This window comes from Falco cherrug, chromosome 1 (genome assembly GCF_023634085.1).
Source record: "Falco cherrug isolate bFalChe1 chromosome 1, bFalChe1.pri, whole genome shotgun sequence".
Classification (NCBI taxonomy): domain Eukaryota; kingdom Metazoa; phylum Chordata; class Aves; order Falconiformes; family Falconidae; genus Falco; species Falco cherrug.
This window is the reverse complement of record NC_073697.1, coordinates 3,996,726-4,024,634: the sequence shown is the minus strand read 5'-3', so window position 1 is coordinate 4,024,634 and position 27,909 is coordinate 3,996,726. Positions and strand designations below refer to the sequence as shown.

Below are 27,909 nucleotides of genomic sequence, written 5' to 3'. Positions count from 1 at the left end.
TCCAGCTTGTTAATCCAAGATATTTTTATAAATGTTAAGAACACTCTAATTTATAATAATATTTTATTCTAATAATCACTGTCTTGGTCTATTGGTCTATTAGCGGTTTTCAACCTAAACTGCACCAGAGCTGTGCTGGCCCTGTGCCTTAGGTAGCTTCGCACCACAATGTGAAACTGGGGACACCAGAGTGTATCTTTGCAGAGACATTTGAATGCAACGTGGCTGGATGCTCTCAACCAACTAGTTCACGCTTCTTGAACTGATTCTGGGAGGTAATGATCCTGATTTTGTAACAGGAGCTAGAAACTCCGAAGATTCAGACTTCAGATCCCATCTGTGACCTCTAACAGGCTTCGTTGTTTAATTCAGGTTGCACAGGGAACTTGAGCTGTCACTTACTACCCAAGTATTATGACAGTTTTATTACACATTCCTCAAATAACTCTAACATACCCCCAAAGTCTGAACACGTGTATAAAATTTTCCAGTAACATCTATCACTTTTTGTATTCAAAAGTGAGTTCATTAAGCTCACTGGATGGCAGATGTGGTCTGAACAACCTAAGGACACCTACTGTATGAGGCTGTACCTAAATGACTTTCAGGTTTTCTGTTAGTAGACACACAATAGCTCACAACAGCAGAGTTTTTAAGTATGGGTATCTGAAGTTAGAGGAAATGAAGAGTAGTAGTATCTTTCATGATCTTCTCTTTGGCACTACTCGGAAATTACAAGAATAAAATATCAGAAAAATAAATATATGCAGTTAAGTCTTACTTAACAGGTATATGCATTGATTTGACACCGGTTTGCTTATACCACAGATGTGTAATTACACTGATTCCACAAACACTGTATATACCATCAACAATAAATTCTAAAATCTTCTATACATTTTATTATAGATGAAGCTTTTGTTTCTCTTTGTCAGAGTTATCCTGTTCATCCGCATTGGCACATCGACTTACGCTACCAGCGTGGAAAGAAGCAAGTTCACCACATGGAAGAGCACAGCAACTTAATAAAATCTGGTTTACATCATAGTTACTCGCAAATCTCAGGTATTTCAGAGAAAAGTATGTACTACTATTGCTATTTTTGCTATTCATACATTATCCTAATTGATCAGACCAGTAAGATAATTCTCCTAAGTCAGCCAGACTTTTACCACCAGCCTGTCTGGACGGAAGGCACATCAACTGCACAAGTGCACACATGCCTGCCTCACAGAAAAAACTGTCACCTCAAAGCACGACACATCTTAAAGGCTGGCCACAGTGATAGTGAATTGCCTATTACCTGTTTGGCTGTGGAAAGTAAACAAGTATCTTCTCTTTCTGCTCTATTTTAATCCTACTGACGTGGAAAAGAGCAGAGTTAGGAGCAGCAAAAGCAGAAGGTCTGTCTGCAGAATTACAAGCAGCACTTGAATGAAAGTGAGAGCTGTAAATGACTGATTGATAACTCAGCTGGCAAGAGTCCACTATTTTTAAAAAAATTGGCTCATGTGCTAATAATTTTCTTTAAACAGAGCAATGGTGGCTTTATAAAAGGAGATGCAGTTCCATCCAAAACAAAAGCTAGGTAGGTCATTCCTCTGCCACAGAGAGATACTGAATCTCTCTATTTAATGTGATTTATAATTGACTTGGAACAGAGTTGAGAGCATTTCTTTAAGCTTCGAAAGGGAGTATTTATACACTTTTTTGACCAACTTAAAATCTGATTGCAGCAATAGTAGTATCATTGTACAAAGGTTTATGACTTAAGATGGTGCATATGTAAGGGAAGACCTTGTTTCTACCAACTAAAAAAATGTATTGCATACATCTACACCCAGCAGAAAACACATCAACACACTTCTTGCTGCTTAATCATCTCACTTAAGAAACAAAGTGTGACCACTAGTATAAGCTGCAACATTTTTAGTTGTCTCAAAAAACGTGGAAATGTGTATGAACATGAAGCAGAGCTAAACTTCTTTCAATCTGCTGTCATTCAGAACGGAGCAACAAATTTTGCAAGAACTGGTACATGCAAGGTAGTTAAGCATGCAGCCACTCAACTAGGCTGAGGGCTGAATGGGAACTGACGTTTCATATTCTTGCGTGGTTTTATCTTCTTGGTTTGTTTGTTTTGTTGGGGTTTTTTTTGTTTGTTTTTGGTTTTTTTAAGCATTAAAAACCTCCTCATTATCCTAAATTAAGAGCTATATGACAAAGAAAGGTGGAAGTCCCAGCATAATTTGGATGTCCCTAGAGCTGGAAGTGAATCTGTGGAATAAAGAGTTAGTAAAGTGGAGGTAACTGCTATCTTTTAAGAAAAGGGGGACATTGCTCCTGATCTGTCAGGACCACACTGAAAAGTGTTTCCCCTCAACAGCCCCATATAAAAATCACCAGACAGAAAAAGAACAAAGAAATCCAGATATAACTGGGATGGTGGTCTAAAAAATATTCTGAGACAGACATACTGGGTGACTTTGTCCTTAAGTTTGCATGGTTATGCTGGAAAGTGTTAATGGCTTCTGTCAAACACAAATTTGTTTCGAGCAGACAGGTGTGTCCCTGCAAGGGCTTTTGTTCTACCCTTTCCCTCTTAATCCTCCCATGCCTGAGCCTGAGGCTCTGTGTTTACATCTGCACTAACCCAACAGGAGCAGTGTAGTGCAAGCTTGCAGTGCAAGCACCGGCACACAATCATCAGTAACTTGCAACTGATAGTGTTCTTCCTGCCTTAATTTCAAGCTCTGATAACCAATGCTCTCCCAGATAACACCCACTCAATCTGGGGAAAGGTACGGACCAGGGACTGCTCCCAGTAGGTCACACAAGTGAGGTCCCCAGGCTGTTGGTGAAGGGCACATACAGATCGGTGATGCTTGTACCACAGCAGTCAGAAAATGGACCGTTCCCTTTGTCAGCGTAGACAAAGACTATGCATCTGTCTCGCTTCCTCTACAATTTAACTTCAGTGAAAAAAAAGGCACCTGGCTGGTCTCTTCTCTCCTTTTTCATTGCTCTCTTCCACCACATTGCAGGACTTGGGAAACCTGAGAAAGGAGGGAATGCCTCATGGCTATAGCTGCTAGCCAGCAGCACACCACCCTACAGCTGCAAGCAGTTCTCAGCAGACAGACAACTGACACCTTCCAAAACTTCTCAAGTATTACTGCTTTGCCAGGCTTCTGGATTTATCAACACCCACAGCCTTTTACCTACTGAATTCTAGGACACTTTTTAAACAGTTTCTGGCAGCAATCAGGTATAATGTTAAAGAGTAGTCGTGTCATAACCATGAATACGAGTGGAACGTCAGCCAGCTGAGGATAGTGGACTCCTTCCCTTGGCTAAAACACACACCTACATGCATGCAGGCGTATGATGTTTCAGAATAACACAGCTCAGTCCACAAATTATGTTACTAAAGGTTATAATTTCTATACAGACTATACCCAATAAATCTACTTCCATGGAACTATGGTAATTCTGCTAAAAAAGGGCCCACGGTACATCTTCATATTTCTTAGTAAAGACCCCCATGTAGTCCATCACATACGAGTTCAATACTGACCACATTCGGCACAAGAACACACATGGAAACTCCACCCACATACAAAACTGCACGAAACAAGACGGGGAAAAAAAATCCATCAAAGAATAGATTCCAGCACAAGCTCTGCTGTACGCTGCAGAGAGCAAGCAAACACTCAGAAAGACTGATTTGTTACCTGTTATTTTATGGGGTACAGTCACACTACAGGAAACAAAGGCAGACAATATACAAGCGAGATGAAGAATGCTCAGCTCTGCCCAGCTTCACTGAGACCACTGCAAGCAAAGCAAACTACCTCAAAGGCAAAAACATAACTTTGTCTGATGTAGGTTTTTATTTTCATTCTTTTTTTCACCTCATGTAACTGGTTCTGCTTCCATGGCTCTGATCAGCAGTAAATTAGGATTAGGTAGAAAGGACTAGGATGACTGGATAATGTGAAAGCTGGAGGGCAAGAATCAGAAAAGAGAAATGATAAATAATACACAGGTCTCTTCTGTGAAAAGCTGGCTGAGGAGTAACTGGAAGTACTATCCAAATGCCACTGATAGAAAAACTGATGTGGGGAGAAGGGTTTACATCCAGAGAGGAACCGACCGTCTGAAAAGTCTGTTTGAGATTCCTTTACCTCGGGGGGGGGGGGAAGTGGTAAATATTGGAATCTTGCACAAATGAGGGAGTAGCAGGGTCTTCAGAATAAGACCGTTTGAAATGCTCTGAAGATGCCTATTTAATGTCATGCACCTTACTGTACGTTTTGGAGAAAGGACAGCTGTTAAAAAGAAACTCCTGGCAGTGAAATACGTGCCCAGCTCCATAAAACCAAAACGGTCAATGGAGGAGCAAAAGAAAAGGAAGACAGGGGAGGAAAAGAAAAAATCTTTGAGGTACTTCTAGGCTATGAAAAAGACTCAAATATTGACAGTGCTTTCAGCACACTTGTCAAGGAACTCTTCAGCACAAGATCCATCAGCTCACTGCTTGTCTCTTGGTTGATGGGAGAGATCTTAAGATTCAGTATCATTACAAGACAACGGACAGGCATATCTGTGCAGCGACCTTCCTGGAGTTATCTGATGAAAAAGTGAGTTCAACAGAGGGAGAAGGCAGAATTAGGTTTTCAAACTCTGACTCTATGTGTCTGCCTTCAAAAGGCTTGTCTTCCGGATGGGCACACGGAAACGCACACACATACAGATAAGCCTCCCACTTTATGGCAGAACACGACTGATAAGTGCCAGGAGAGTACCGAGGTGGAAGCAAGAATAATTAAAACAGAAAGAAAATGTAAGAAAACTCTTTATACTGCAAAGGTGAAGGGCACTTGCATCCTGTAGGCAAGCAGATCAATAGGGCAAGTCTGTGAGGAACAAGGGGAACTTGGCATGAGTGAAAAGGGAGATTCTCTCTCCAGCTGGATGGTGCTTCACGCTGAGTACGCACTCTGGCTCTATGAACCAGGGCCAATGACCACAACCCTAACGGACTGAATAAAAGGTCTCAGAGAAGTACCGCATAGCCACAGGTAATGTGCTGTCTCGCTGCTATAAAAAGCTGTGAGGAGACACAGCTATGAGATGCTTTCCAGCTCCAAAGACAGAGGTGTTGACAGGAAGAACCGCCGTGCCCTGCTTTCTTTTGGAAGATCACCGACACTTACTGAAGAATAAGAGATCACTGGTTGCGAAGTGGAAGTTAAATACATCTCTCTTCAAAATGGCAACATTTAATCAAAACTTAAGAACAAAAGGTATAAAAGCCACGCTTTGCCACGAAACAAGAAATATTTGCTCTTTTTAAGAAAAAGGGACTTCTACCAATTGTGCTGAGATATTTTCCATAACCTCCAGGATGTTACCATTACAAAATGTGCCCTGCGGTGCAGCTGATATTTTTCTGGTCCTTAATTTCATTTTATTTCATCTAGATATACCGCCTGAGTCCAGATGGTCTTTAAAAATCTTACAGATTGTTCTTCCACCAGTGCAGATCTGTCATGTGACTATGCTATATGTTTTTTCTTTCTTTTCACCTTTTCTTATAAATCATTCCCTCTGGTCTCGAATAATTTTTAATACTCTGCCTTCAGTTTCAGCTAATTAACCAGTGTCTTAAGGTGCTCACGTTTGGATCCAGCTTTCCTGATAGCGTCTTCCCTTGTATTTTTTACATTTGTTTCAAAGTTCCCTTAATAATTATGCCAACACCTGTACAGAGAGCACTATAAAAAGTACAACTAGCACCGAGGTCTTTTCAAAGCCAGAAATTTAAAATGGCACTGCTTGATCCAAATCAGTGTAGCTTTACACCAAAGAAAGAAACCATTTTCGAATGAGAAAAGACAGTTAAGAAGAAGGGAGGGGAAGCTGGACAGTTGAGAGTACTTTGATTAAATATTTAAATTCACATGCAATAGCTGAAATTTTACTTTTGTAAGCTTTTAAGGCATGGACTGCCATTACAAAGCAAAGTGACATAGGAATTTAAGCATTAGTTATACAGTTCTAAATTATTTGTTTCCAGCTTAGCCACAGGCCTCCCGTGGTTTGAGTATCTTTATAAAAACATAAACACACACATGTTAAAACAAACAGTGTCCCTGCTGCTGAGGCTGGAAGTTGGCTCGCCTGTCCTCATAGTAACACAAAGCGAGTTTAAAAAGCAGTAGAATAAAAGCATGCATGAACAGAAAACAATGATTATCATTAAGAGATCCTTAAAGGCAGGTATATAACAGTCAACATTTTAAGGTCACCTTAACATTAGAGATATTTCTATATCTCCCAAGCAAAAGGATAAATTCTAAAGTACTAAAATTTGCCATTATTAGAAAAGTTCCCTTCAGTGCTCAGCCTCTAACTCATTATCTGTAATTAAGGAAAATCAGATTTCAAAGCAACAAGAGGAGACTGTGATAAAGCTATTTGAAGTACTCTCTGGCAGGGATAAAGCCAGCAGAGAGGTGGCTGTCATAAAATAGCCAAATGGCTTTTTCCACCTCCATCAAGGTCACTTTACTGATGATGTGCTCAATAAGATGATAATGCATTTAACCACTTTCCTTGCATCTGACTTCGACCTTATTGCAAATCCAAATGGCCTTGTTTAACTACCCTGGCCTTTCAACATTTCCCTGAACAAAGATAATTAAGGAGATATACTGCCCCCTACTATCACAGGAATTGAAAGACAAATAAACTTTTAAGAGCACAGCCAGGTGTCTATTGCATTAATGTACAATGGTTAAGCAGGGGGTAAAATGAAATAATGGTTAAATAATTATAAAAGGTTAACGAAGTTAACTTTGTTACATAAGGCAATTCTGTTTTATTTAAAAGAAAGAACATAAAAGGCTTTCCAGGCTACTTTTTACAACTCCCCGGACAACAGTCTTTTCTTTAACGCAGTTTCTGACTAAAGAGGAAGAATGTTCTGCAAAAATTAACAACTCTGAAATTTCTGTAGGTTTGGAACCGGCTGTATTTTGTACATGGGTACAATAATGTTTTATGAAAAAGCATGTCTATACGATTAAACCAAGAGCTGCTCTAATAAAAGAATTTCCGTTCATTTTTTTTCCTTTGTGTGTGGTCAGCAGCTATACTAGAGATGCAAATTAAAGTAGTTTAAAAATTAGTTTGGCAGTTACGACAATGCGGAAGCTTCAGGTAATGCTTTCTCATGATTTATACAATGATGACAAATGACCAAATAATACCGTTCTACAATCGCAGTTACTTTTTTCTTTAATTTTTATTCATATATACTCTTGCATTCCAAAGCTTTCTCCAGGGCACTAATTCTTCTTCATTCCAAGGAAAAAAATAAACCCACGTCAATAGCACTTGGACTAATAACAATTGAAACATAATAAAAAGAATAAAAAAAGCAGGCAAAGCAGTTAGATGCTCTTTTTGTAGTTGCATCCAAGAGATCTTATTTTAGATCAAACATTTTTTCTTCTAAATCTGTTTTTCTTTCAAGCATCCGAGAAATATTGTTGTATAGGTCTGAATCCTCTTCAAGAGCCAGAAAGAGGCAGAACAGCAAGTTGTATCAGAAAGATAAAACCACGCAACTCACTGTTGATGTGACACCAGACATCTGAGCTTGCTGCTACTGCAAAAATTGCTGTTCCTTGGCCACACAAAACACAGTATGCAGAAAACCTCTTCCAAGTTATTTAATCAGTTTCACCATAACACAGTCCTTCAGAAATGACAGTATCTAGCTTCGCCATTTTGTCAGGCCACCATTACTTTGAGCTGTAGATGTTGTTTGTCCAAATTTCAAAGCACGAAATGAGAACTCTACCACTTCCTTACATTTAAAGGACTTGCTTCATAAACCATCTACTTTATAGCAGTTTACACAAATGTTTGGATAGACGGTTGCCCTAGCCAGTCCCAAAAGAAGACTGCTCACCTTGTTGTTACCCGCAGCAAGTTCTGAAGTTTTCCTGTATAATTGCACTTTCAGTTCTTTCAATCTTGAGCAAAGAAGGTGAATGATTATTTTTCATTAATTCAGAATATTTCAACCACCTACCTATTCTGTTCAGAGTTCAACACGGGTGAAGCTTTCTAGAGGAACACAAGTGCCATTTCTTCCATTTGTCCCTAACATTTAAAACCCTTAACTTCCTTAAGTTGGAAAACTACATAAGCATTTCATTAGTACAGTTACTTTATTTCATCCCGATTCCTTATTTTGTAAGAAAATCTCCAAGTATTCAAACCTAAAAGATGTATACATCTTCAAACCACTAGTGAGGTCACCAGCTCACAACATCCTCTCTCTCTCTATATTACTGAACATACAAAAGCCCTCTTGCTATTCTGAAATGCATAAATCTGTAAGCACCTCTTGAGAAAGTCTTTCAAATCCACAGTGAAGCCTACCGTCGTTTTTAGAATGAAATAACTAGCAGTAAGATCTTTGTAGACCTGCGGAAAAGATAGGAAAGCTATTGTCTTTTCTCATTTGGAAAACAAAACAGTGCAGTATTATCTTCTGGTACCATTGCTGAAATGCCTATACTGTACAAACCATAAACGTTGTGACCTTTTATTTTTCCTAGTTTGGTTCAACAAGTGAACTGGCATGCAAAACAAGTTACAGAAAGAAAAGTTGTATAGTCTGATTTCATAATTGCTTACCAGATCATTTCAGTAATTTGTTAGAGCATGTTAAGTCTTTATAGATGCACGTTAGAAATGCAAGAATACAGATCAAGACAAATTCTGTAAGTTGGGTCAGTTTGGATAATTCTCTGATGGATGCTTAGCAGCACTCTTATTGTGGATCTTTAAAATGAACGCATACCTGAAGCGACATTTTACCTTTTTTTTTTTTTAATAGCATCAATTATGTTTTTTTTTAGATAGCTACCACATCATCTGCTTTTCTTCAAAAGGAAAAAAAAACGTATCACATACTGTGTGGAATGTATGACTTCACATGTTCTCAAGTCTACTGCAAAAAGGTTAGAAAGTAAAAATGACAAGTAAGCCAAAGCCATCTAACGTTAAATGGTTTTGTAAAGGCTCTGCCGTTGCAAGTTTCTTGCTAAATTGTGACGTAGCTTTTTTTATAACTCCTTGAAAGACAGAAACCTATACTGCGATGTTTAGGCGGCCATTCTCCACACAGAGTTGCAGAACGATTAATCAAAAAATTGTGTAACATCTCATTGTAGTTACTGAGATGCTTGAGAGTTTTGAGGCCCGATCTGATGGATGAAAAAAAAAACCAAAACCAAACAACCCGGTAAGCTAGTTTTTCTGTTCCGGTTTGAACACCTTCCCCTTCCCTGGCTTTACTCAAATACTTCCCTCTGAACTTGCTGAGGATATATCAAAAGATTTACCTTATGAAAGAAAAGAGGGAAAAGTGAACTACCTCAGCTACATGCACATCACGAAGAAGTTCAGGGAAATAAACCTGGCCTATTTAGTACCATTATGCAAATGTATACGTTCTTATCTTAACGATAGCCTGTATTTAACATCAGATCGTTGTGTCTATGAAGCAATTAATACACTTTCTAAGAGACAGGGGACTTTCTCACCATCTTCAGTAACTTTTCCACACATTTTTAGAGAATTTATTCCACAGATTTGAGAGCTTCGGAGAGAAGGTGCTTCCCTTCCTCTCCCTCCATTGTTCTCTACCTTCAAAGCTGGTAACAAACATTGAAAGCAGCTCAGTCTTTGTCTGAGCGTTTGGTAGTTCACATCCTAAGTTTCTCTCCCCATCGATGAAATATTGGAAGGCATGGTTTCTGAAAGCTTTCCTCAGTAACGGCCAGAAAACAGGCACAAAGTTAACAAAGGGGAGCTATCACTGCAAAGTGTCAGGTTTGTTTACTGAAGCTGAGGAGTATTCCCCCAGAATTCTTCAAAGTTCCGATTTTTTTTGCTTAATAAACTGTTAAAAAATTTAAAAAGGCAAATGGGCCAAGTAAGGTGAACAAAGCTAAGATGGTTTAAAACAAAACGCTCCACAGACAGACGGGTAGTTCAAATTAAGATTCACATGAGTTAACAGGAAAACTAAAACGCAGCATGCACAAAAGCTGCAACGGTATGTTCTTGCACTGGAATAAAGGCATTGTAATTTTAAGTACATTTAATTGCTGACATACCTTTCTCACGGTTTTGGTGTGTGTCTGTCCCCCCCAATCCTTCCTTAAAGTCTACTCTAGCAATTAACAAACAGAGGTCTCCTGATGGCTCACTGAAATATTTAAGGCTGGGGAACAAAAGGTTTATTTTAAAAATGAAAACCTTGGCTTGTACAACTCCAGACGTGAATCTGCTTTCAATTACTGAAAGTATTTCCACTTCAGTGAAAAAGGATCAAATCTTCAACTACACCATCTTTAGGCAATGAATTTGATTATATTAAGCTTTAAGAATACAGAATGACTTTGTGACACAGCTGTATATTCTATACGTATCGTTTATTAGGCATACAAAAAAGGAGGAGGTAGCACTTTAAATGAGAAGCAGACAGAGCTGTGGCTGCTCGCAGCAGCACTGTACTTCCATAGCACAGCTCTGCTTTAGGGTTGGTTTGTTGGTTTGGTTTGTTGGGTTTTTTTTTATTTTTTCAGGTGCCCACATAAATGTCAAAGATTACACTAAGCTTTAAACGAAGGACTGAACCTATGCTGATCCCCCCCTTTTCTTTGCACAATTCGCACTGTTGTAAAGTTACATTTTTCTATCTAGACTTTTGAAGTAGCACGGTCTGTTCCAAAGACATACACCCCCCCCGTACAGCAGGTACCGCAGCCCCTAGGAAGCATAATAATTAGAAGTACTCGATACTTTTCCCATTATACCAGCCTAACAGAGTTCGGCGAGGGAGCTCAAAGGCTTACACCGCACAGCGCGACGCAACACCTCAAACGCAAATTACGCAAAAAACTTCTCATTTCTTACACGTCCGATTTCGCAAATCTGCCCTACCGCATCCCAGCCACGCACCGGGCCGGGCTCTCTCAGCAGCCAGGCGAGCAGCAGGAGGAACGCGGTTACCTCTCGGCTCGGCAACGCACAACCCGCGACGCGCAGCCCCGCCGGCTCCTCGCAGGGCTGCCCGCGCCGCCCAGTGAGCCAGCGCCGCCCCCGGGCCCGGCCCGCGCCGCCCCCCCGCGCCGCCCCCGCCCGCCGCCCCCCGCCCCCGCCCCGCCCCGCGCCCCACCTCGGCGTTCCCGGCCCCGCGCGTCCGTGCCCTGCCGCTCCGCTCCGCGCCGCCCGGCCCCGTGTGTGGCGGCCCGCCCGGCGGAGCCCCGCTCGCCCCCGGCCCGTCGCGATAGGCCGAGGCGGCGGTGTTTACTCCCCGGCGAGGAGCGGGGGCCGGGCCCGGCACCGCGTAACCCTTTCGGGGCCGCGGCTCGCCGCGAAACGGCCGCCAGCGCTTACGGCGGGAGGTCGGGATCTCCGGGGAGAGGCTGAGGGATCCTTCCCGCCGGGAGCGGAGCGCTCTGTTCGTGCGGCGCGGCGCGGCGCACGGCCGGGCGGGGGGACGCGGCCGCTTCGGGGCCGTGCGGCTCTCAGGGGCTGGTGGCACAGCGGAGATTTCCCGTGACACAAAATAAACTTTAACCGCCGCGCTCCTTCCCGCACAAAGTGGCACCGAAGCCCGTACGGCACTGCGGGAAGGAGCCGTCAGTCGGTGTTGACAGACCGCGGGCGGGCTGAGGGGAGCCCCGGGCCGGCTGAGGGGAGGCCTGGGCCGCGGCACGGGCGGCCGCCCCCTCCTCAGGCGCCACCTGCGCTGCCGCGGCGCGGGAACCGCCCCCCCCCCCCCCCCCGCATCTGCCACCCGGGGACCCGGGCTCCTTCACACCTCCGTGGGCACGAGCAGAATAAATAAACTCGCCTTTACTGCAAAACACTCGACAATTTATAATCAAGCCCGCTCCTAATGAAGCCTTTGGAGTTGCAGCCGGATCTGCCTGGGACACGCAGACACAGAATCTGGCGCACTGCTTATGCACCGTAGCGGTAGATAAAGCTATCAAATAATAGAGACAGCACACAGCATTCGCATTACGCACCGTTAATTTCTGAAAAACTGTACAGAGCCAGAACAACTAGATGCCTACAAAATATGCAGATACAATGGTACTCATTCAAAACAGAAAATCCTATTTTCAGCTGGTAATCAAACTTAAGTTAGTGCCTCTGTCTTCAGCAAAAGAAGCAGTTTTTAAATTTATTTTTTTTTAAACTACCCCCCTGTGGAACATGGATTTCCTTTGAAACTTTCCTTTGAAACTCCAACTCAATTTTTAACACCACTACACAGACAACCGACTTCCGAGGTGGCTTAGAAAGTACAGTGGTATGTAGTAGTACCTTGTGTTTTTTTCACCTTAGACCTTTGCTAATACCAACTACCCTTAACTCCACGCACCCTATTAGAAGATCCATTGCCAACACAGGCCAAGTTATCCCAGCAGCTAACCAGAAGCCACGTTCTGCCAAAAATCAGATCAAGATACTGTTAATGACTACACAATACTTCCAGGGATGACAATACCGTTCCAGAGTATGTTTCAACACTGCTATGTGGAAGGCTGCAATAAAAGCACATATTTGAGGCGTATTAGTCATAAGAAATTTAATACTCAAAAAGCTCACACAATTAGTGTTCATTTGCAACTTCCTAGAGAAACAAAGACTATACAGACTAAACTAGTAAAATTCTGTGAAATGGGAGGAAATAACGACCTAAGTAGCCAGGCCCTGATGAGGGCAGTCTTGTCTGGCAATGGGGGGAAAATACTGAAAAAAATCCCCATGTAGTAGCACTAATATGACATCTTGAACTGTGGTTCTTCAAGTTAGATACGCAACGGACTACGCTTGCTTTGACTTGGCACAAAGGAGAAACTGTAGTATAGTCACCATCGACTTGTCATTTGCTCAGGCTTTAGGGGGGTGGGTGGTAGTATTTTACTAAAAATTAGAAGCTTTTTGCAGTTCAAATTCTGGACAGACTCACGTCTGTGACAGCTGCAAGAGCAGCCAAGAAGAGAGGTATGAGATAAAACCATGAACTAACATAGTCAGTTAAGGAAGCAAGTCGTCTAGCAATTCCGCAGCAACACTCGTATTCTCTGCATCTCTTCCAAGAGGTCTAGCTGGTTGTAATAAATGGGGTATTAGATCATGCAAATATTTTCCAAAATGCTTGAACAGAGAAGCTATGGATAAGCAGCACTTTCTGCCGCTGAAAAATAAGATAATTAATTCAGGTATACAGCCTTACAGATCTTGAGAGAAAGAGGAACGTGAACTGGATGCTTGGGAGTTAGCTCATGCAGAGTTCTAGAGCTCGTTTGAGAATTACTGCCCTCAGAAGGTATCTGTAATTGCGCCCCTCCACAGAAGACTGCCATGGACTTGTGCAGGAAGCGGGACACTGGGTCCTTCAAGAGCCCGATGCTATGGAAGGCAATAGGTATTTAGACAATCCCTCTTTCCAAAAGAAAGCTACCTTGTCACTACCCAGTTATGTGTTCTCTACCATTTTTCTATGAACACGTACCACTGTGCATTCACTGAGGGTTGCAGCCTAACAAAAAAAAGTAAGATTCTGCCTCTGTGAATTACATCAGGGCTGACCTTTTTTTAACTGGCTGTCCCTGATCCCTCCGCCCAGGAACAGACCTGGATGTCACTGCAGTGGATCCTCTTCTCTCCATTTTCAGCCACCTGCAACAGAATTTTCCTTTGCTTTGATGCCCCCTGTGCTGTGATTCCACTGTCCCATTAATGTCATTACAAATGATTTATGAAATCTATTAGGTGCAACACTGAAGACATCTGAAACATAGATGTTTGCTTAGGAAAATAGTTCTAAGGAGTAGAGAGATGGGGGTGAAGCAAACTCCAGCACAGATACCACACCTGAGGCTGACATTGCTCATGCCCAAACAGTACAAAGATCAAACAAAAACTTGGGGGTGGTGGGGGGGGTGGTGGGGAAGAATATCATAAATGTTTCATTCATGGGAGAAGAGAGAAGCACTTTTTTTTTTTTTTAATTATTTGGTCAGAAGGATTATTAAAGTAAATTACGCAGAGCATTAACCATTGAATTTGAACCCATTTTTAGTCTTTCTTTATTAATAACTCATTATAGTCCTTTTCTTAATGTGGAATAAATTAGAGCTGTGTTAATCCATGCAGCTATCTTCAGGTACATTTATCATGATGGTAAGTCACTTTTACTCTCCTTACTGGAAGCCGCATTTCATGGGCAAGAGACACCCATACCCTGCTGAACTCAAGTCACAGTGGCCTTTCCAGGTCACCGGCAGGGTCACCTGAAAACTTCCTTTTTTTTTAAAGGACGGAAAGGCGGTACCACACAGCTCGCCTTGGCATATGTGAAAGATTTTCTCTCTCTCTCTGTCATATTGCCACAATTTAAATCAGTAAAAACAACTAAGCTGGGGCTTTGCTAGTATAAAAGGGTGAGGAACTGCTAACAGGATGTTCTTCGTGGGAACTCAAAAGCTTCTGGAACTGATTCCTCTTCCCTGATCCAGAAGAGCTGAAATTTTATGGCCTTCATGGCATGTTGCATACTTCATATTTTTCCAGAGTGTATGAAAACAGGAGAATTGTGCATGTGGTTAGTTTCTGGAAGCAGTGCTTTGTTTCAGCTTTCAAACTGCCTGGTTTGCATTTGGTTGAGGAGGGAGGGCTATCGCAGCTTAGTCACAATGATTCATTTTTATATTTGCATTTGAACTTGTGTCGAGTTTTCAGGAATTTAAAGTTAGTAACAACCAGCCATACTCACTCTCTATTAAAGATAAGTATTATCACAGAGAACTGAAATGTTGGTAATCCCATGACTTCAAGCTGACGCTTGGAAAGGACTTGAGACATTACACCGGAGGTGGCTCTGGGTAGTCATTACCGAGTGTCCCAGGTATGAGTAGCTGTGCTCCTTGCAGCACGTAACAGTTCAGCCCTTGCTATTATCTTCTCTCAGCACCATCAGGCCAAAGTAGAAAGCTTTATTATGCCCATTTTTAACATGGCAAACGGAGACACAAAGCTGATTTGCCAATAGCACAAAAGTAGTACCATGGGAGAGGGAAAACATGATGCCTCGGATAACCTTCTGAGGCCTACCCTAATTGCTGAACCTTTCTTCTTCTCATCATCAAGGTAGTAATTTCAGCTATTTATCAACAGTAATGACGACCAGTGGCTTTTATTAAAAGGGAACAAACACTTTTTTAGCCAAATACTAATTCACTTATTTGAATAGCAGCAGCCTAAGTGCCCTGTTAAGACATGCTATCATAAACAGTTCATTAGTGTTACAGCTACTTTTACTGAAATGCTAGGTGTACTTCAAGAAATACTGTTGTCTGCACGTGCATTACCAACAAGCATGAATGGAGTATCTAACTGGAAGCTCAAATTGCACAGTATCAGTACACTGCTTTGGGAGCAGTTCTGCTTATGACCCTACAAAAAAAGCTGGGTATGAAGCTATGAAGTTTAAACACTACCCGAGAGAAAGATTTTTGTCAGATAAGGTATCACTTACAACAGCAACATAGATTCTCACGTCTGTTTTACAAAACAGACTTAAGTATTTATAATTTAGCTTTCCAGTTCCTGCTGGAATTATATTTTTAAAAGGCAAATTATTGTCTAGAAATAAAAGTCTGAAGAATACTACTATCTGATATCAACAGGATTAGTAGTATAATGTGTTCCCATGAGAAAGCACATGTACCCAAATACATGCACATGTAAAACATCTTGTAGTTCTTTAGCATTTAAATAGTACACTACAGTGACTAGATTTTTCTCACAAGTACAGATTAGGATGAGCCATTTTTCATGCAGTAATGATGCCGATTTAAATGAGAACAGGCCAAGACCATGAATGAGCCAACAGATTCACTTTTCAATTCTGAAAACAGTGATTTTTTTTTCCTTTTCATTCACAAAGATGAAGTCTAAGTCTATTTTTTATAACCTCTTCCAAAAGCGTATTAAAAATTTTGCAGTTTCAGATCAATAGTTCACTAAAAAATACAAGTGGAAATCGTAAGCAAGTAGATGAAACTGGGGTAGGGCAAGAGTCATAGCAAAAATAGAGTCATTTCAAAAAAGGATTGAATTATGAAACTTTATGACACTTTTCTTGGAAATAAGTGGATAATATGTGGGATTTTTTTTTCCTAAGAAGCAAAATAGTTCTTTCCTAAGAAAAAAACCAATGCAGTGTATGTTTGTACTGTGATCTTTGAATGCTGTGGATTAATATATTGAAGTAAACAATGTTCCTCTGCTCTTTGACAAATTTCCCAGCAAGCTCAATGCAGTGTATGGCAAGGTAAAAAATGCAAAAATAACAACACCTAGAATTTTGCGGTTTAAGAGTACAATGCCCTGCTTAGAATCATCCTACTCTAATTTCTGTCATAAATAAAGGTATGGGAAAATACAAATTTATAGTTATTACGCAAATTGAGTATCTTGGTCTCCAAAATATGAATTATTGAAGGCATAAATATTGATCATGATGCTTTTCATAGTACTTATGTAGTTTTAGTTACTTTTTCACTAATATATTCCTGCATTTGAATGCAGACAGTACCATTTAGCCAGCAGAGAAAAAAGGCACATATGCTTTGAATAATTAACACAGATCTTGGAAACACCAAGCATATATGCTTTCCTTAATTTATAATACAGCTAAGTGATGAGGAGGATAACTTTTTCATAAAAGTTCTGGGGGATTAGATGCTGTATCAATGAGTGCTTTGAAAAAAATATCCCCCCCCTCAAAAAAAAAAAAAAAAGTTAATCCTATTTGTTTCAGGAGAACTGCTGTATGAATAACAGTAATGAGGTAAAGCAATAAAAAATAACGCTCTGATATTTTCAGGTCATTTTACCTGATTTTAGAGGAAAAGGCAATAGTACTTTAGGAAAAAGTTTAAACCCTTCACTGAAGAAAGAAAAATCCAACTATAATCTGAGCCTTGTACCTCTCTTTAAACTGAATTCGCTATGAATTTGAATCCTGTTTGTATCTTGCGAGACTCATTTCAGTGCATCATCACACTTCAGGATCCCAAAGAGAAAACTATTAAAAATCCTAAAACATGCACAGTTGTGGCACCTTCCTCAATTTTTCATACTGCTTTCCCATTTTTCCAGTAACCTCTATCAGCAGCTGCTACTCACAGGCTTTCATCTGGAGAAGGCAGCAAAGAAGCAGTTGCTTGCACAGCTAATGCTCCAAACAGGAGACTGACTGTCTAATCTTCATAATAAGCAGCTTCTAATTGACCAAGTTTTGATTTACATTTAATACTTGGGTCCACAGCTCTAAATCCCTCTGAATGACTGGATTTTTTTTTTTTTTATTTAAAAATTTATACTTTTGTCAGAAAGAGAGAGAGGAAGATATTTACTGCAACTGAAAGTGACATAAAAAAGTAAATGGAAAGAAAAAGTGGTCAATTTAGTATGTAAACTCCTGAGATACAGGACATCTGATAAAAAACAAGGCACCTACAGGCTATTTGAAACAATCAATCCATTTAGAGTAAAACAATTTCATACAGAGGTCTGACAAAGAGAATTAGCTTCTGTGAAAAAAACCTACCCTACTGTGAATATCTTAGAACTGGTAAAGACCACCAGCAGAACAATCCTATTGGTATAAGAGAACAAGTGCCAGGAAAACCTACCCTGTTCTTCTTAATGATGAAGCTGGAATCTCATACCTCTAGAAAAGTTTTACTTGTATTCTGATCGTCTTAAAAAAAAATAAAAAAAGTTCAAGGTACTTCTCAAGAATGACATCTTTCAAAAGATAATTTAAAAGCAGAGGCACAGACACAAAAAAATCAATATCCGTGTGATTCCCACAAAAAAATATTTCACATATTTCTTGGAATAAGCATTATACTGATCATGACAGAAACTATGTGGCTGGGCCTGTGGGTTCAGCTGCTGCTGTCCTTCATCTTCTATTTTGTCTTTTTATTGTAGGGTAGATGACTGAAAACTCGCTGTATCATTTTGGTCAGAATTTTTTTTTTCTCTGTAGAAAGAAACCATTCCTTTTCTTCTAATTACAGCTTCTCCTCCCTCCCTTTACATCATAACTCCTTGGGGAAAAAAACCCAACCACCAGAGCAAATTTTCATTTTACACAGTTGCTGCTTTGGCAAGATCAGAAAAAAGTGTCATCCTTTGGGTAAGTCTGTCAAACAGATTTCTAACATACAGTTTGAGAGTGTTCATCTAAAAGTACTATATCTACACTTGTGTATGCTTATATGACATTTATTGCCTTGGAAAGGTGGCATAAAAATTATTTCACACTACTCTGACACCTGGTATGAGCCGTATCCCTGCAAGTGGTCTATATACAAAATGGTTATAAAAGCCATACATTTAAAATAAAATAAATGCTTTCCAAAATATTAACTTGGGTTTATATTAAAAAAAGCATTGCAGGCTGATGTTAAGTAGACACTTTATCACCTTTTCGGGGTGGGGGGGGAAGAGGTTTCATAAACCATAAGAACAGGGATTATATATGCTTTATGTACACTCAGAACTGCCTACATGAACAAACTTTCCCATGGTACAACTTCAGGCAGATGATGAATGCCTCGTGATAGCTGGGCTGTTAGGCACAAGACTAAGTGCTATAGTGCATCTAGAATTGCATTTACGGCACACCTTTAAGTGATTTATTGGATATTAATTGTCCTAGATAGCAGGTGATCATTTTCCACATTCAACCCAACACACTTAATATTTGCCAACATGCTGAACTGCTAGTGAAATAATTTTACTCCATAGCGGTAGACGCGGCACATTTAGAAACAGGGCATAGATGCTATCAAGAATGTAAAGTTACCCTTTACTTAAGAGGGGAGGAAAGAGAAGAAAATATTTCTTCCTGCATTTTATCTATACTTTGGGATTATTTGCTGTGCTTACTACATCCCAGTGAGTCTGCTCACCTTGTGCTCACACACCGAGCCATGTCTGTACAGCAGGTCTTACAACCACTTTCTAGACTCTACTTACTTCAGGCCAGGCTAACCATTGCTCAAGTTTCCAGCACACAGTGTATTACATATAAATTGTCACATGTGATAGTCCCTAAAGTCTTTCTTCCTGCTACCACTTCCCTGCACTCCATTTATTTGCTCAGCACGCCACTGCGTAGATGTCTGACCGCCATGGATCCATGTGTGTTAAACAGCTTCAGAAATCTCGGAGTTTGGCTTTGTGGTGCAGTTGCTTTTTTTCACAGCAGCCAACTTTATCACCATCATTTCCTAATTCCATCATCTCAACTATTTCACTAACAGTGCACATCACTAAAAACCTTCCCACACGCACTGCCAGATTTGCAGGCTCTGGTGTTATCTGCCAAGGGAAAGAACTCAAAGGCCAGCTGAATTCTTTCATAGAAGAGCCCTTAAAATGTGAGCAAGTGGTAGAATATGCAGCGTAAAAGGTATTTCTAAAGGAAAATAAAGAAACTAAATATAGTATGTATTTATGTACTGAGGGCACACAAAAGCCAGTGGCACGAAGCAGTTCTTCTCTTCTGATGCATCGACCCAAGTCACAGGAAAGGGTCCCCCCCGCCCTCTTCTTCCCACCCACCATGTGCTTAAACTTGAAGAGCAAAGCGTGCAAAGTGAAAGCCTACATGCAAACCTGCATGGAAGGATAGAGCCACATCTATGTTTGAAAAGGCAAGTGTGACTGTATCAGTTCTGAGGCCAAAAATCTGAGATGGTCAGAGCCGAGCCTGCTGGAGAAGGATTCAAAGATAAGAAAAACATTCAGTAAAAATGCAGCTTTTATTGCAAATGTCCTGAAAATAACTGAATTTATAGAAGCTGTCCTTAACATTGCTAAAAAAGCAGATACAGCATTACCAGTACCTCAAAGAGTTCACTCGGCTTTCTACTGCGGTGTTTCCTGAAGTTTCCCTGCACACACACAACTTGCCTTAGCTTCCTCCTGCCACCTATTATACTGCAAGAAGCATCATCGCCCTTTCTCAAGAAGTTCCCATACTTTGGGATTATTTTCCTTCCTTCCCTTTTGCTGGGGATGCCTTTGCTTCATTAGACTTCAAATACTCTTCTCACTGCATTTGCTCAGTACTTGGTTGAAGCGCGGTCAAAATAGTAGAAGAGTATGGAAAAAAGCTTGTTCTAAAACAGCATAAAAAATGTAGGTGAAAAATACTAATTTTATTACAAGAGCGAGCTCTATCCCACATCTAATGTTTCAGTGCACTGTTGGCAAACAAAATTATTCTCACATCCCTCTGTCCACCCAAAGATCCAAATACTTTTTTCTACAATGAGGATTATCTACGCATACATGACTCAGTCATCTCTCTAGGCAAAGACGGTGGCTGTTGAAAGATGAACTTCAGGAACTTGCTGCCATCAGTTCGTCCCTCCCTCTCCCCTGCTGTCCTCCCCACCTTGAATTGTCCTTTCTCATCTTGTCCACCTTCCTCTGTGATAACTTTGAGGGAGTGAGACAGAAAGTCTTCGGTAAAGCACTGTCCTGAAGAGCAGAGTACTGATAGCGGCATTCATTTTGAGACAAGCCCTCAAATGTGTATACCAGAACCCTAGACTGTTGGTGTTTGAAGTCCTTTTTTCTACTCATGTGGCCTCCCAGAAGTTCTTCTGAAGTTTCCCAGGAGCCAGTGATTCCAGCAGCTGGATCACAGACACTGACAAAAGTACTCCAAGGGCCATGCAAGGGCACCGTGGCTCCTACCGTAATTGTGGAGCAAACGTGCAGTGGACTTACTCCACAGAGAATACAGCCGGTGTGGTTCTCAGTTCTCTGAAGGAAAGGGATCTGTCACTATCCACATTACACAGGAGCTTAGCTGGATGGAGAGTGCTTAGGCATGTAACTACATGATTTCAATACCTCACCTAAAACTATTATACTCCAAAGCCTGGCACAGGTATTTATCAGCAGAAATCCATCAGTTTTCTTTGCTTTTTTGATAACACTCATGCTAACATCCAGCACAAGGGTCACATTGCTATTTAAAACTCTCCTGCACCAAAGTAAACAAACCAGACACTGATAGATTTCCTGAACTACCCTGAGGCAGAAGCAGTTTCAAAGACGGAAAAAAAAAGAACCAAGATGGGTGAAGAAAAAAAACTGCTTGAGTGAGAGAATTTTGCTCCAGGTTTTCTAAATCTTACCATCTATATTTCATTCTGGAAAATCCTCCAATTGATAAAGATACTTTTACTATTATAATTATGGGGGTTTTCCCCTGAAATATTCAGAAATTGATAAAGTTGGACCACCTTCTTTGCTGCAGATTTCTGCATGCTGATTAAACAAGTTAAAAACGTGTCCCACTACAGAGGAACAAGGTGGTACTAGCAGAAACAGTGTTTTAAAAGTTAACAAAAACATCCAAGAGAGAATCTTACCATACCAAACAGTGTCTGAAAATCTGAAGCACTTAGTGATGAATGTGTAACTCCCCCTAATGGAGGCCTATTTGAATTTATCTCAAAAGAAAATATCAATAACTTAAAATCCTAATGCTCAGAATAATACTACTACTACTGGCATACCACTTTCTCCTTTCTGGCTTTTTAAGGAATCTTTTAAGGTATGTATCTGTGACTAACAGTAAACACTAAACTATTATGAACACAATTTTTTACTTTCTTGGTGAGTTTTATTACAGGTAGTAAAATCTTAAATATATGTGTCCTTCACCATAGTTCTACAATACACACTCAGAGGCCATTGAAACTCCCTTAAATTATCTTCTGTCAGTAATTTCAACTGTTTTAGCTAAGTATTTTCCTGTTTCTTAAAAAGTCAGCAAATTGCTATAAAAATGACAGTGACAGGCCACAGTGGTTTTGGCTGTGTGGAATAAAGAAACACTTCTTATATGCACAGCTGCTGGTAATGAATGCAGCATGTTTAAAGGCCTAATCTTGGACAGTTTCCTACATTTCTGACTGCAGTTTCCTTGGCAAGTTGTCTGGGACCATATTATCTATATGTCCCAGTATTTCAGCCAGAACTTTTCAATACCAGAGTTTGGCACTGTGCACTGGCTTTCAAGTCTGTCCTCCCATAGTTAAAAACATTTTAGGAGTCTTTGCCCTAATTCTAACAACAATTTTTGATTTTTTTTTTTTTAAAATACATCATTTTCTACATAACCACCCTGTAAGATACAGCAGACAGATTAAATTTTTATAGAATAAAATCACTACTTGTGAGTAGTGAAAGATGCCAGATTGACAGCATCAGAGACTAAAATTACATTTGTCCACAGCCCAGCTACAATAACAGCAGCAGCAATGTGGTTGTTTTCAGAGCTCTCAAATTTGAGCTACTGCAACTTCTAGGGTAAGCGAGTAACTCTGGACTTCGTTCTGCCCAGACTTCTGATAACCTTGGACGTTGCTAAATTGGTCTGGTGATACTGTAACTAAGTGGTATAAGTAGGACCGTGATTAAATTTTTACACAGGTCATACTCCCTGAAGGAGGCATTTAACCTATATTCTCATAGTGGTGAAAGACTGTACATTTTACTCTGCTACCAAAACTAGTCTTTAAATACGTAGGTACACAGATCTTTTCCTAATACAGAAAAAACGTAAAAAAGAGCAACAGTCTGGAAAGAAGCTCTGGGTGTAATCCCAAATTACTTTTCCTAGAATTTGATTATGTATTGGAAAGGAAGTTTAGGAAATGTGGTGCTGAAGAGTTGTTCTCTTTCAGTTTTTTGGTTTAAATGGGACCTCACGCACTTTTTGCTTTTCTTTGCAGGAAATGGTTCCTAGCAAAATAAGCTCTTAAAAAGGACTTACCTAGCTGTCAAATTCTACTCTGTAATGCCAACAGAGTGAGATTCTGTGCTGGTTTTGCCTGGGATAATTTTCTTCACAGTAGCTAGTATGGGGCTCTGGGTTAGGTTTGTGCTGGAAACAGAGCTGGTAACACAGGGATGTTCCTTATCGCTGATCAGCGCTTACCCCGAGCCCGAGGGGGGGGGGGCACAAGGAGCTGGGGGGGCACAGCTGGACACAGCTGGCCCAAGGGGCAGCCGATGCTCAGCAGATACACCTGGGGGCAGGAGAAGGAAGGGGGGGACGTTCGCAGTGACGGCGTTTGTCCTCCCAAGTCACCGTTACGTGTGACGGGGCCCGGCTGCCCTGGGGATGGCTGAGCCCCTGCCCGGGGGACGTGGGGAGTGAATTCCTCGCTTTGCTTTGCTGGCCTGTGTGGTTTTTGCTTTACCTATTAAACTGCCTTCATCTCAACCCACCAGTTTTCTCACTTTTGCTCTTCTGATTCTCTCCCCCGTCCCACCAGAAGCAGGGGGTGACTGAGCAGCTGTGTGGGACTTAGTTGTTGGCTGAGGTTAAACCATGTCAGATTCAAAACTATGGATGAAAAAGTATTTAAAATAATTACATTGTAAGGCAAAAATAGATACGTTCTTGTATAGCAAAAAGGACAAAACCATGCTCATAAGCAAAAAGAAGGACATAGATAAAATATGTCTACCTGCACTGTTAGTCATTGTACTGGAATATTTCTAGCATCACGTAAGTACTGGGAAGTTAAAAACTAACTACTCAGAAGCAAAGATCTGTGTTACAAACCAGGAAATACGGAGAAGATATAGGGGAGATCTAGAAGTATAAGTGAAGCAGGATAAGCTACAATTCACACAGTGCAGCCTGGCACAATAACAAGAAAGAAATGATAGCAACAATTAAGAAAGTACTTAAGAGTTAAAACTTTCCCAAATATTTTGCTGCCTGGGATTTCTGCTGATATTTTTTTTTTTTAAGGGAGCTAAAACTAAACACCAGTAGCTGTATCTTACCCCGGTTTATTTCATGCAGTTTTACAAAATCTCTATGAATAATATTGCGACAGAATAATCCCACCCCACCCACACAACAAAACAAAACAAAAATACCCAAACCAAACCTGTAACAGACTCTCTGAGCTAATGTATTTAACCAAGAATCAGTCTAACCATGGTTATGGGTGTTGAAACAAGGATTTCACATCTGTTTGATCTGCAGGGCCAGCCATGTTGGGAGATCTTCTTTCCTCCCCTAACGGAAAGTATTACTGAGATTTGTTTTATATGTTTGACAGAGAGTAAATTACATAGATATAGGAGATCCTCTGAAGATTCGTGATCCTTGTGAAAGAGGTTAATGTGAGTCAGGGAACATCGGCGTTTAGGATATATAAGTAATACAAATGCCGTCAGTCATTGTCTTAAGATGATAGTACAATTTTGTTGGTTGGATTTCCTTGAAAAAGTTCTTTTCTATTACTTCTGGGATTGCAGTTCAACTGCAGTACACAACACTACTGATGCCATGTTCGTGCTTCAAAATAACTTCAATTATGCAGCTGATTATTTAAAACCACTGCTCACTGTTCAGCCCTAGCTGGTACAACAGCAGTTTTGCATTGTGGGAAACATAAGAGGGCAAATGAATAGGTTTTTCCCTTTTTCTTTGTTTAAAAAAAAAGGAAGGTCTATACTCCCACCCCTCCAAACCTTAGTACACATACGATATAAAGTATAGAAGAAAAAGCATGGACGTACATAATTACAATGCCTTAACTCTGCTAAACATTGCATCAAAATGTAGATGTCTTCAGCTATAATAAATACAAACTCATAGCCTATTTAGGACATGCACAAAGACTTACATAAATCACAGATTTAAATAATGTATATGATAACACACACAATGTAGCACTAAACTGACAGGTTTCAAAGTCATATACGTTGCCCTCTTAAAATACTTTCAAGGTGATGATTGTAGGAAAACATCAAGAATTTGATCCTTCCAGCTCAAGCTGGAGAGAACCTTGTGGAAAGCCACCAGGATGATTTAAATATTGGAGAACTTGCTACATGAAGAAAGGTTGGAAGAAGAGATTCATGCAGCTTTGGGAAGAAAAGGCTCAGAGGGAGCTAATCATAGTCTCCCAATGCCTAAAATGTGGTTATAGAGAAGATGGAGGAAGTCTCTTCACAAGGGTGTGTGGTGACAGGACAAAAAGCATCAGCTCCAAGCTGCTTGAGGGGATAGTCTGTCTGGACATTAAAAACCCCTTAACTATTAGAACAATTAAAAATTGGAATAAGCTGCCCAGCTAAAAGGTGGAATTTCCCTTGGTGGTCGGCTTGAGACGTGGCCCTGAATCACCTAAGTCTAAGGCTCTACTTTCAACAGAAGGTTGGACCCGATGAGTTACAGGGATCCCTTTCAACGCGAGCTTTACGCAATTCCACATTTGCAGTTTGCTGAGTTTTGTAACTACAGGAGGAACGGCCACCCAGCTGAACCACCGTTGCTCATCCCCAGCTTACCATTTGTTCTTAAAGGATCTTGCCAAATAAAATACCATCCCACACATGGACAAGGGGAGGGTGGGAGAAAGTTCAGTCATATCGCTGTCAGTATTCTTTGTTTACCTACATACTTTCTTTTACACACATTTTTGTGGTGCTCAAGTGTTCCTAGAAATTAAAACTGATTTGCAAGTTTTGGTTTTTTAAAAGATATGGTACATTAACAATCCTTCTGTATTTATGCCTAGAACTGCAAAATAAAGCAAAATAAATCTAGGTATGAACCATAGCCTACAAGCAGATGAACTTACAGAACGTTCTAGCTTCACCTATACCTTTCTTTGTGCTTTGCTGAACTGCCAGGGAAAAATGGTAATTTCATTTATTTTCTCCCTACATACGTAATCATATATACAAGAGTAACACTTCTTGATGGGTAAACCTACCTTTCCTGTGAGTAATACAGGAAACGGGGGCAGGGGGGAAAGAGCATATAGTGACATATGTAGAGAACTAATCACAAAGTATCTTAACTGATACAAACAACTAACTGAAGCGGAGCACAAATTAACCCAGTTCTGGTTTACAAGCACGTAACAGGCACAGAGCATCTGAGAATTTCTACCTCGCGGTATTGAGAAAGCTTGTAGCCGAATGTGTATAACTGCAAACGCTACTACTGTCTTTAAGTCCCACACTTAAATAAATAAATATATATACACACACAGAAATACGTTTAGTTCCAGAGTCCAGGAGCACCCACACATAACCAAATATAAAGGGAACTCTGCTTGCTTCAAGAAACTCTTGCAATTCCTTTCCTCGCCGAGTTACATCCCTTTTTCTTTTCTCTTCTGCTATGGGAAATCTACTTGTAGCAATTCAGTACTAGCAGAAGAGTCCTCCCACATGAAAAGATGTGCGTGACAGGGCTGTATAACCTCACGGCAAGGGCAGAAACACTTTTGTAGGTACAGTGGCTCAGGCCTCAGGCCAAGAGAACAGCAAGACGATACAGTTACATTGGACATGCTAAAGCAGTTGGCTGACAACGGGCTCGTGGGGGTGAGCTCAGATTTCTCAATTCCCTCCTAAACGCTCCAGGACAAGATAAGGAGGATCCAAGCTCACGCCTTCGTATGCTGCCTGGACCAACTGGCAGGGTCGTACCAGTGTGAAGCCCTTACAGCAATGATATTAACAGTTGCGTAAGCAATGACTATAAATCACTCTAAAGCTTTTACAGAAAATGAAATGCATAAAGCAATAATATTTAATTTTGAATTCATAAGAGGAAAGGTTGTATTTGTAGCAGTGTCTTTATTCATGAATTTGTTTATTATAGACTGGAGACAAAAATTCCTCACTAGCTGACTCATATTTTATATTACTAATTTTGAAGTTACTGATTTCGTACTTATTCATTTTGAATTTCAGATTTAAGATAAATGGAAGTATTTAATTCTCAAGAACACAGAGCTAGAACATTCAGTTTTTCAACTACAAAACCTGTCATGGTGTCAAAACTCGGGGAAAAGGCAATGATGCTTTCAGGTAAAATATAGGTAATTAATGTGGCTTGACAAAAGTAGCAGAGAAAAAAATAATTTTTAACATTATTTCTTTAGTAGGACTCTGGAGAGTAAGTGACTATTATCTTTTAAGTACAGGACTCTGTGCATATCCCAGCAACCTCCATAAACTCACCAGTAAAATTGTTTGAACAGAGCAGAAGAGTAAGTCCCTTACAGAAGGACAAGTTTACTTTTAATTTGATACTTTATAATTGAGAATAAATAGTGTAACACTCCTATTTTAACATAACATTGACCATTAATTTCTATACCTGGGCTTGTAATTCCAAATACCTGAAAGCACAATTACCAACACATACTCCCTCCTTACTCAAACTCTGACAAACACCGAAGGAAACAAAGCAACTTTTATCAAACTCAGAAACCCCATGGCTGCTTTCGGATCATGCAGCACTGACTCATAATTCATCAGCGTATAGGGGATGACTGACATACAGTTACCTCACCTCTGAAATGGGTGTTCCAGTGCCTGCCTAAGGACAAGGAGGTGGAAAGCTACAAACTTAAGTAATAAAAGCTAAGCAATAAAAATTTGCTTAACAGGAAGTTAAATCTGTAGCTTCCAACAAGTCTATGTTTGTTTTTCACTCTCCCTAATAAAGATTCTGCTGCGGATAACCTGATAAGAAAGCTACAGGATACCAGACGAAGGCAGTGAGCCAGACCATCAGTCACTCTTTCTATGGCTTGAAAATGATAACTGCACCCAGAGTAAAAACAAGCTAACAGAACAAGCTGCTTTTCCTTGGATCTGTCCTGACACCGTCACATTTACCTAAAGCAGATCAACTCCTGC

The 27,909-nt window shown here is 40.5% G+C and overlaps 1 protein-coding gene across 9 annotated transcripts in view; it reads right to left on the bottom strand.

Annotated features, from left to right (window-relative positions):
• Positions 1-27,909, bottom strand: part of TENM3 (teneurin transmembrane protein 3) — a 323,373-nt gene that overhangs the window by 228,874 nt on the left and 66,590 nt on the right. Inside the window, exon 1 of one of the 9 annotated variants that reach the window (XM_055714094.1) lies at positions 11,104-11,182. The exons of 7 other annotated variants lie outside the window; for them this stretch is intronic. The gene's annotated coding sequence lies outside the window, so the exon portion shown is untranslated. Of the gene's footprint in view, positions 1-11,052; positions 11,183-27,909 lie in introns of those variants that run through there. One more of the 9 variants, XM_055714100.1, reaches the window with a different exon arrangement.